The following is an 11548-nucleotide window of genomic DNA, read 5'->3' on the forward strand; positions in this document are numbered from 1 at the left end:
AACTGGTAGCATTTAATATGTAAACTTTAACATATTTTTTTCATGAGTAAAATGTGGAGTTTTCAGAAATTCTTTTTCATAGATTCTTGGCAGGAAATACAGATTCTAGCAGAGAATCTATTCAATTTACTTAGTCATTTTACCCATAAGGAGATAACACTTTAAAATAACTTTACCCATCTCCATTATTAGAGTTTCAGTTTTGGTGGAGTATTCTAAAACTTTACAACATTTGTAACCACTTAGCTTCATAGATGTTATTGCTGAATTCTTATATTGTGTATAACATACAGACCCTCAAAAAAAAAAAAATAGCAATAATGGGCTGCCTTTAAGCTGTTTATTTGAAATTATGCTGGGAATGAAAAAAAGCTTCTTGATTTAACCTTCAAAATCCTTTTGAAGAACTGTCAAAACACCAGAACTTTTAAAGGGTTTATAATCCGTTTTTAACCTCACAGAATTTCACTACTTAAATGCTTGGTGAGCACAGCAAACCACACCGCTTGTGTCACCTTGTAGCCCCCTTGTTAACTTTCCCTTTTTTAGGAAAATTCTCTAATGGAATTTTTGGGGGTCGTTAAAAAAAACCAACTCAGTAAAACCACTTCTATACACTGAACGTATAACAAATATTTTTAAGTGCACCTTGAGTCAGCTTTGTACATGATATATAAATGAAATCACATCCTATCCTTCACAATTACTTTTTCTCTAGATAGCTCAGTGTATGCAAGCATCTTGCTGGGGATGCTCTGGGGATGTAGGCTGTAATAAAGACAACTAAACTTTAAATCCTGATCACGTGGACTATTTTAAGACGTTCATACCTTGCCAACACATTCATACACAGTTCATTGCAGTGTTCTGCTTTTACACATACTTTAGTATCATAATATTAATCCCATTTCATCTGGGGTATTTAATGGGATAAAAGATAAAAGAAGCAGCAAAGTATTACAGCTAGATAAAAACACCAGTACACTTTGCAGATGGGGTTATAAAATGTTCTCGGAGGATCTTGACTCAAAGCCACCATCTGTTTTTACTGAAGCTTAATATGAACATATTATACAGTCACTTCACAAATAAAACACATCTTGTAAGTTTTCAATGTTGAAAACAAAGTCACACAGGACAGTTCATCTGTGCTTACCATTCACCAAGAAAAACCAGAGTAGTCAATATCTCTAAACTTGCAAATCATGTAGAGGCAACATTTTAAGGCAAATTTTTGAAATTATGTAGGAAACATGGCCAGATCACTCCAGTTATAAATAATGTGAGTTGTTATGATGGATGATAAAGCCCAAAGTTTGATTGGGTTGGATAAAACACAGAAAGCATGAACAGTCTAAGTTTTAATAATGTTGTTATTCTCTCTCTGCAATCAGCCTACCATAGCTCAGTTCTACTGCCTGCTGTATTACATCGTTCATTAGGCAACAGTTGCTAGCATTCAGGGGTGTTGCTTAGAGAAAGGGATTTTTTTTTTTCCAAAAAACATACAATGCTTACCATAACACTAGCATTGAACGATCATTCTCAGATGCTTATTTTTCTCTTTTGGCTTATCGGCTGGGAATGTCTTCTTTGTCCTCTATCTTTCCCCTTTCTAGAAAGTAACACATGGCTTACGGGTAGTCCCACTAGTCACTGTGAGACTACACAGACTTTTACTCTGTGTTAATAGAAAATGGTAGAAAATAACAAGACACTCTTAAATAGCAAAGTGAAGGCATACTTAAAGCGTATTACCTGTTTCTGAAAAAAATACTTTGTGGACTGACCACAGGGCACTGTGATCAAGTGAAAGTGTTAGAGCCATGTCAGGCATGGCACTGAACACCAGATTTACAAGCTCAGTCACAATAAAGGTGAAATAACCAGGGCATAGTCTTATACTTCTTTCTGAACTCCAGCAAAAAATTAACTGGTGTCATACTGGTGCTGCAAATATGAGTTGTTTATGGGTTGGAAAACAGTTACAATATGAAGCCTTTCAGGTCAGAAAAGGGGAAAAGCTAAATAAAAAACAGAAAGGGCTATGACATGCAAGCAGAAGATGTAGGAGTGAGAAACAAGAATACAGCATATTGAATATTATTTGAGCTTCTCATAACTGGAGATTACTTCTTGTTATGTGTTGGTAGAGGGGAAGAGGGAAATCTCTCAGTTATGAGGTAAATGAAAGGCTCAGAACAAATGAAACAGGGGGATTAAATATGTCACATATACCAGAAGGGTAGAAAACCAGGCTAGAAGGAAAATGAGGCTGGAAGCAACCTTGAAGGTCATTTATTGTCTCTCTTTGCCTGAAATTATATTCCTGCATCAGCTATCTATATTCCCTACAAATATTTGTGAAACTTTTTAAAAATACCTTCACTGCTGGAAATTTCATAACCTAGTCAGAAAACCTGCTCTTTGCCTTACTACATTTAAAATTGGAAAATGTGTTCATTAATGCTAATCTCATGAACCTTTTTCTGTATTTTGATATCATTACTTTTTGTTCTATTCAAAATATACATTAAATATGATTTTTTCGCTTTCTCTCTGTAGTTTCCCTTAAGTCATTAAAATATCATTGGCAAGTCATTGGCATCATCCAAATCATTAAGGAAAATACTAAGTAATCTAGGCAATTAGCAATAGGAAGATTATATTTAATCTCAAAAACATTAAGAACTTCAAAAATCTTGAAAATGTCAAGAAGTCTGAATGAATAACCAGTAGAAAGAAAGGATTCATAAAGAAAGAAAAAAAATAAATTATCTGGGTCAGATGAGACTGGCAAGATATATATTATTGGTCTGAGGCAGAATTGCAGCGCTGAGGTTGACAACAAGCTTGGGGAACAGGAAGTGACATGGAGGAGAACAGGTCCATAAAGAGAAGATGATTGAAACAGGAGTTGCAGGAAAGAAAGGGAACAAGAAATTAGTATTCAATCAGTTCTGAACAAGTGGAACTTAAGCTGATAGCAAGAACCAAGAAGAGATGACAGAGAGAGACTAAAAGAGAGGCCGAAAGCAGAAAAATCTGTATGAGATTACCATAACAGCTGATAGTTGGAGACCTTTAGGAGGAATTAATCACAGAAAGCATTCAAAACAACTGAAGGTGCCTAAGAACAGAACCTTTCATGTTCTTTCATTATCTGGTTACTATTTTTGAATGTACATTTTTGCAGTACAAATGGAAGAACTGAAATAGTATCTTCCCGTGTAGTGTAATTAGTTTTATTAATTTAGTACCTTTCCTGCTCAGTAACTCCACTGAAACAACAGGTAGCTGTTTTATGAAAATAAACATATGATTATTCATGTAGTACCTACTATACATAAAATTAAAAAACTTGAGGTGGTGGACTCCCAACATTTACACTCTTTGCTTCAACATGATTTTCTGTCTAATTACCAGAACAAATGACTATTCACCTACAATGATCTTCAGTACAGCCCACTTACTGTTTGCCCTTAGACCCAGTTGCCAGCATTAAAAAGATGATTGTAAAAGAAGATATTTAACTTTTGTTAATAAAAACATATCACTCTCTTGAGCAGCCTTTCAAACGAGCAATATAATAATGAGTCTTAATTATTTTTAAACTCCTGCTGATTTTTTACAGAGCCTACCAATGCCTTTAAAACAAGCTAGATCTATTCCTTAGTTTATAAATGCTCAATCTATCATTTAAATATACTTCTGGTTCATTCTCATAATGTTTAGACAGTAAGGTCTATATAGATTCTTGCCATTTTTATGGCAACCTAATTTTTCACTGCTACAACTCAAAATGCAAAATACCATTTCTAATTTACTGTTGGTGATTGCTCACTTTGTGCTGTCTGATCATGGTTGGGAGAATGGACCCTGAGAAAAGATGGCAAGATTTTTCCATTAGCAAAGAAGTGAAAATTAACTTTTAATTGCAGGAACAGGACCTCTCAGAAAAGATATTTTGCTTTCCCCATATCAGCTTACTGCTGGTATGATAAATGATACAAATGTTGAGAGGTTTTTATTTATGTTACTAAATGCACATCATCAGCTAATTTTTGGAATAGATGCTACTTTCAGAGCACGGTGTCAGCTCTTCCCCATGCTCACTGTGCTCCAGTTAACCACACTGAACTCCCATGGTTATGGAGCTGTGAGAGAAAAAAAGCAGTCCTGGAAGTTAGTAGGCCAAGAAAGCATACAACAATACCTATAACACAGTCTTGAAGTCTGTTCCTTGAAAGTATAGGAACTTAATAGATAAATATCTTATAAAACTTGTCAGTCTGCATTAGGCTGATGTAATATATGTATTCTGCTTATGTTCTTATCTCAAAAGTATTGTTAAATTTTTCCATGGTCATCTTAGAAAACTGACATCCAAAAGATTGTTGCATTATCAAAATAAAGTTCTGTTACAAGGGCTCAAAGGAAGAAAAAAAAAAATCAAAATCCTTCCCCTGAACTGAGTAGATACCTATATAACTACATGTATATATGTATTATAATATCCATACCCACACATGAGTGGATATCATCCGTAAGAAAAAATCAGCATGAAGTAGAAATAAACCACAGTGTGTTGAGTAGTGTCATTGTTTTAATAATTAACTTCAGAAATGTGCTTTTTAACCTTGTTTTTTGTCAGTTCATTTGGAGTAGCTCTATCTATTATATTTTCTCTTCAGACTAATAGTTACCTCAGTTGTACTCCAGAAGGGAATTATTTACTGTTGAAGCTAGTGTGCTAAGAGACAGGTCCCTGAGTTTTTTTCATCCTTGTCCATATAGACGACGACTCCTATATTTTATGTTAATTCCCTGTTTCCCTGTCTTTGCACTATGTGGCCATGCAGCAGCCCCAGGGGGAGGGAGGGTGGGAGGCAGAGGAACAACAGGAACGTTTCTTGTAACGCGGGTGTTACCCATGTTGTGCACTATTGAGATAAGAAAGTTGCAGACGTTACATAAAGATGTGGCTATGTATTCCTTCCAGAAGTCAGCATTTCATCTTCTTATTGCTTGTCATCTTTGAGAATTTCCTGGTAGTAAACAGGGTAAGTGTGGAATAATTTCTTTCCTTGAGTAGTGAAGAAAAAAAACACAAAAAGATACTATATGCACAATTTTTACTTTTTTTTTTTTTTAGCATCTCATATACTAACATCATTCCTGAGATATTATATTTACACCGTCTTCCTTATATTATTCACACATCACACAGGAAAATTTTACACTCTAAAACTACACATATGTTGGTATATATTTTCTTTCTTACCCTTGCTGCTTGTATACCTGAGAAGGATGTTGCATGTTAACTATTGTCTTTTATGACTGCAATAATTTAACAATTTGTATTGGCTTTTTCCTGAAAAGGCATATTTAGTAGAACTTTTTGACCAATTCTTACTGGAATGCGTTAACCTTAACCGTAGAAAAGGAACTACTCCATCTTTAACTGAAGTGGTGTTTGAATGTTCTCCTAATACAGTGCATTTCCCTGATGTATGCTCAATCTACCAGAACATTTCAGTTAGGTTGTCTATCTGAGAGCCACGCTGAGGAATACATAATTTGGGTTTACCACACCAGAGTACAGTAATTCAGTAAAGCGTAAGAGCACAGATAACTAGTATATTCAAAAGAAAACCACAGGTCCTCTGGTACAAACAACTGCTTACAGGCTTTGAAAGTGCATATTACTGTCCAGGACAATCCATGTACCAGAGGCAGAATCACAGCCATTTTGTTCTGTTCCACAAGTTAACAAACCCATCACTTCCATAATTTTGTATCTGTGGAGAGGAACAGAATAGGATGTTTTGACTTTATCTTTTACCTGTTTCTTTTCACAGCTAAGTAGAAATATAAATACATAAATAAACTTTTTTTTTTTTCAGTCATGAGAAATTTTGGTCCTATAACTGGAAAAAGAAACCATGCTTTCATGAAGAGTGTGTCCTTCCTACTCAGCTTTTAATGCCACATTTCATTCCTTCCTTCAGTAGGAAGGAAAAAAAAAAACAACCCAACAACCAAACAACAAACACAAAAAAAAATACACCCCTTAATATGCAAGGATGTCTAACTTTACTTTAGAAGTTAAGTCACTGTAACTTAAGTGAATGTCATTATATTGATAGTTATTCAAGCTGAAACTGTCCTTGGCAGCACTGTACAGGGCAATCTTTCCATAAGAATAAACAATTCTCGAACAATTTCTCCAACCTATTAGGCACAAACATATTTTTGTCAGCATGAGGCATGCATGTTTCTCTTCCAATTATTTTTATTCCTTACGCAAATGTTTATAAATGTTTATCAAGGACAAATCTGAAGAAATCTCATTCTGTGTCTGCATGAGTGCTCTTCTCTCTCCCTTTTACACTATTTCAGCACAGTCAGTTGTTATCAGTTCTTTTAATAACCTGAATTCATATCAAGTTTCTCCTCTATCCTCTAATGCCACACAAAAACTATTAGTATTTATGGACTTTCAATAACAGCACTTTACTGCTCGCAATGCCAAAATTTGATAAGTCTCTGTCATATAAGGAATTGGCTGGATGGTTGCACTCAAAGAGTTGTGGTCAACAGCTCAATGTCCAAGTGGAGAACAGTGATGAGTGGTGTTCCTCAGGGATCGGTACTGGGACCGGCACTGTTCAACATCTTTGCCGGCAACATGGACAGTGGGATCAAGTGCACCCTCAGCAAGTTTGGTGATGACACCAAGCTGTGTGGTGTGGTCGACACACCAGAGGGAAGGGATGCCATCCAGAGGGACCTTGACAGGCTGGAGAAGTGGGCCCGTGTGAACCACATGAAGTTCAACAAGGCCAAGTGCAAGGTCCTGCACATGTGTTGGCGCAATCGCAAGCACGACTATAGGCTGGGTGAGGAATGGATTGAAAGCAGCCCTGAGGAGAAGGACTTGGGGGTATTGATTGAGTGATGAGAAGCTCAACACGAGCCGGCAGTGTGCGCTTGCAGCCCAGAAAGCCAACCATGTCCTGGGCTGCATCAAAAGAGGTGTGACCAGCAGGTTGAGGGAGGTGATCCTGCCCCTCTACTCTGCTCTTGTGAGACCCCACCTGGAGTACTGTGTCCAGCTCTGGGGGCCCCAGTACAGGAGAGACATGGAGCTGTTGGAGCGAGTCCAGAGGAGGACCACGAAGCTGATCAGAGGGCTGGAGCACCTCTCCTATGAGGACAGGCTGAGAGAGTTGGGATTGTTCAGCCTGGAGAAAAGGCGGCTCCAGGGAGATCTAATTGCGGCCTTCCTGTACCTGAAGGGGCCTACAGGAAAGATGGTGAGGGACTGTTTATCAGGGAGTGTAGTGACAGGACAAGGGGTAATGGGTTTAAGCTGAAGGAGGGTTGATTTAGATAAGGTGTTAGAAAGAAATTCTTTACTGTGATAGTGGTGAGGCACTGGAACAGGTTGCCCAGAGAGGTTGTGGATGCCCCCTCCCTGGAAGTGTTCAAGGCCAGGTTGGATGGGGCTTTGGGCAACGTGGTCTAGTGGAGGGTGTCCCCGCCCATGGCAGAGGGTTGGAACTAGATGATCTTTGAGGTCCCTTCCAACCCAAACCATTCTATGATTCCATGACTCTATGAAATAGTCACTTATTCTCAAAAATATGAGAACTATTGTTCATGAGGTAAAATTAGGAAGGGAAAGGTATGGTCTCTTCCAAAACAATCTAAGAGAGGTTTTTCGTCATGCATTGTAAGAACATTGCCATAGGAACCTGTGAAAGCAGCTTACATCAATGATAAAGCAATTAGATAAATTAGTGGAAGAGGAATGTAAATCTTGCTTAAAAAGAATCTCAGTTTCTATCTGAGTCCATGAAATTCAGATTTTTTTTTCACTTTGTATATTTAAAAAACTTATGGAGACAAATACTAACACATCAGTATTGCCATCGTGCCTAACTTTTTATTTACAATCATAGTCTACTTTTTCACAGGATCTTTGCCTGCCTTAGAGTAGGATTCATTCTGTTGTGAATCGAGGTTAAACGGTTACGGTCATTTTGTTTATATAGCACCTACTTTGTTTCTTCAGAATTTGCATACAGTAGATATGAGTATAGTCAATCAGGCAGGAGACAGAAAGACAAAGAAAGCCTTCTTATTAAGGAATTTACTTTTCTAATTAGTCAAATTCTGTTTTTTCTTCTACAGAGTTCTTGTTTGATGCTGAGACATCACCATCTTTGCTTATGGCAAGTGGTTTTAAAATGTTTGCTCATCATTTTTGGGTGCTAGATTTAAGATATAAAGATCAGATTTTCTGAGCAGATGAAAACTCCCATTTACAAAGGATATAAATTAAATTCTACTACTATTTATTGATACAAAATGCTAAACAGTCCTGAAAATAATGTCTGAGATGTCTTTGACTGGAAACTCAAAATTAGAAGAAAAGTTTTATATTAATCTCTCTATATCTCAGTTCTTTGCTGTAAAATTTGAACTTCACAGAAGTACTACAATTAGGAATTTATGTTTATAATATGCTTTTTTTTTGGTCCTGACCTTTTTATTTTGTATTCAGAACTAGTTTCATAGTTTCTAATGAGTAAAATGATGAACTACAAGTAAGACAGGAGAGAAAAAGAAAAAAAAAAAGGAAAAAAAAGAGAGAAAATAGAGCAAATATACTGAGCAGTTGTTCAGTAACTGAGCACTGTCTATTTCCTTTCTGCTGAATAAATCTAACAATGTAGATTGCATGAATAAAGACAAAATATATCATGTTTGCATAGGGAGATTAAATGAAAACTACATAGGCAGCTTCCGTAACGGTATTTTATAAATATTGATGCTTAGGGTTGCAATATTCTGTTATATGAGCATTTTTTTTCTTTATTGCAGTGTGTGCATGTGTGTGTATGGATGTTCAAATAAAGTATATATAGTAAAAAAGACTAATTCTTAAAATTTACCATTTTGACAGATGCATGAAAGGGCAAGACTTAAACCTTTTTTGCTCAGTGCAGTGTCACAGATTTTGCCATGTGTAAAAAGCAATTTTTATTTTCCAAAACAGCTGTTCACAAAGTGGAAATGTATTGCAGATTACATAGTGAGGGGAGCAAAGGCTAAAGACAGCAAACAGTAATTTTGATTTGGCTCTTTAACCACATGAAGATGATTCACCACATTAAAGCTTAAGTTGGATAAGGAGTTAACCTGGGTCTCATTAAAGAAATCTGAAGAACTCAAAATGTGCTGATTTTTTTCTGAAATGTCCTTTATTTACTCTCCCCAATTCTGTTTAAATAATAGTTTCTTTAAAATAGTTGCCTTTGCCTCTGGGTGAACAGAAAGACTTAGAAACAAGGCTCTTTTTTTTCTCCCTATATTGTTGTGTTTGCCTATATGCTCTTAGACATACCATCAATTCAGGCAACAATTAACAATGTCATTTAAATTTTTCTTTTTTCATATCTCTGTCATTATTGGAATATCTGAATTATTTCTTGTAACATTGCTTTATTATGAAGTAAGAAAGTGATCTATCAGTATTCCCTTGATTTCTTTCTTTTGTTTGGATTACAGAAGCATTTGTGACCTGTCTTAACCTGGGTTCAGTTATTTACTATATGAAAATCCAAGCACTTTAAAGAAGTACAAAGATCCTTTAAAAAAAGCATTTTTGAAGGGAAAACTTCATATTTGGATCTTAGGACTATTTGACACATAGTTCACTTCTGAACTGCAACTGGCCGTTCCCTATTAGAAAGAAATATGCAGAAAATAATGGTATGTCACATATTTTTCCAAGAAGGTATTTAATGCATATATCCTGAAAGCATATTACAGTTATTTGGCCTTTAAAAATTATTTGACAGTAATGGAAAGCAAATTGTTAGAAAGCTTTTTGATTTATTCTCACTTTCTTTGTCTGGTTCATTCAAATTAATCCACAATATTTCATTTTGGTGGGTTGTTTAAACACTTGATTGTCTTTTCTGTTTACATATATTTAAAACGTATCTTGATTACCTACATGTTCAACTTTCCCGTGCCTTGCCTATTCTAGGGTGAGCACTAAGATGGACAGCAGTCCTATACATCCTAGTTGCCGTTTACAGGGAATGCATATTTCCAGTCCAGACAAGAGCTGAGGTGCACTCTAGCAACAGGGGTAGGAACAAGATCACACCACACAACAAAAGATCAAGCTAAATGCAATCAGAATCACACTGTCTGCTTAGTGGAAACTTTATATGTATATCCCAATGTTTGGCCCGAGTGCTTAAGAGATTCTCTATATAGCATTTAACAACAACTGGTCTCACAAAAGGTGCATGGATGAGAACTACACTGTAGTGGGGTAAGCTTGCTGAGCACATTTCATCTGTGGTTATGCCAGAGGAAAACATACTGACTATCCTAAGACTTGCTAGTCTTAGCCAGTTTCGCCATTTGGGAAAGAAGTTCCTCTAATTCTGCATATCACAGAATCATGGAATCATAGAATGGTTTGGGTTGGAAGGGACCTCAAAGATCATCTAGTTCCAACCCCCCTGCCTTGGACAGGGACACCCTCCACTAGACCACGTTGCCCAAAGCCCCATCCAACCTGGCCTTGAACACTTCCAGGGAGGGGGCATCCACAACCTCTCTGGGCAACCTGTTCCAGTGCCTCACCACCCTCACAGCAAAGAATTTCTTTCTAACATCTAATCTAAATCGACCCTCCTTCAGCTTAAACCCATTACCCCTTGTCCTGTCACTACACTCCCTCATAAACAGTCCCTCACCAGCTTTCCTGCAGGTGCCCTTCAGGTGCTGGAAGGCTCCCCAGAGCCTTCTCTTCTCCAGGCTGAACAATCCCAACTCTCTCAGCCTGTCCTCATAGGAGAGGTGCTCCAGCCCTCTGATCAGCTTCGTGGTCCTCCTCTGGACTTGCTCCAACAGCTCCATGTCTCTCCTGTACTGGGGCCCCCAGAGCTGGATGCAGTACTCCAGGTGGGGTCTCACAAGAGCCGAGTAGAGGGGCAGGATCACCTCCCTCGACCTGCTGGTCACACCTCTTTTGATGCAGCCCAGGACACAGTTGGCTTTCTGGGCTGCAAGCGCACACTGCTGGCTCATGTGGAGCTCATACCCCCAAGTCCTTCTCCTCGGGGCTGCTTTCAATCCATTCTCTCCCAGCCTATAGTCGTGCTTGGCATTGTGCCGACCCACGTGCAGGACCTTGCACTTGGCCTTGTTGAACTTCATGCAGTTTGCGTGGGCCCACCTCTCCAGCCTGTCAAGGTCCCTCTGGATGGCATCCCTTCCCTCTGGTGTGTCGACCACACCACACAGCTTGGTGTCATCACCAAACTTGCTGAGGGTGCACTTGATCCCACTGTCCATGTCGCCGGCAAAGATGTTGAACAGTGCCGGTCCCAGTACCGATCCCTGAGGAACGCCACTCATCACTGTTCTCCACTTGGACATTGAGCTGTTGACCGCAGTTCTTTTAGTGCAACCATCCAGCCAATTCCTTATCCACTGAGTGGTCCATCCATGAAAT

This window comes from Grus americana, chromosome 1 (genome assembly GCF_028858705.1).
Source record: "Grus americana isolate bGruAme1 chromosome 1, bGruAme1.mat, whole genome shotgun sequence".
Taxonomy (NCBI): domain Eukaryota; kingdom Metazoa; phylum Chordata; class Aves; order Gruiformes; family Gruidae; genus Grus; species Grus americana.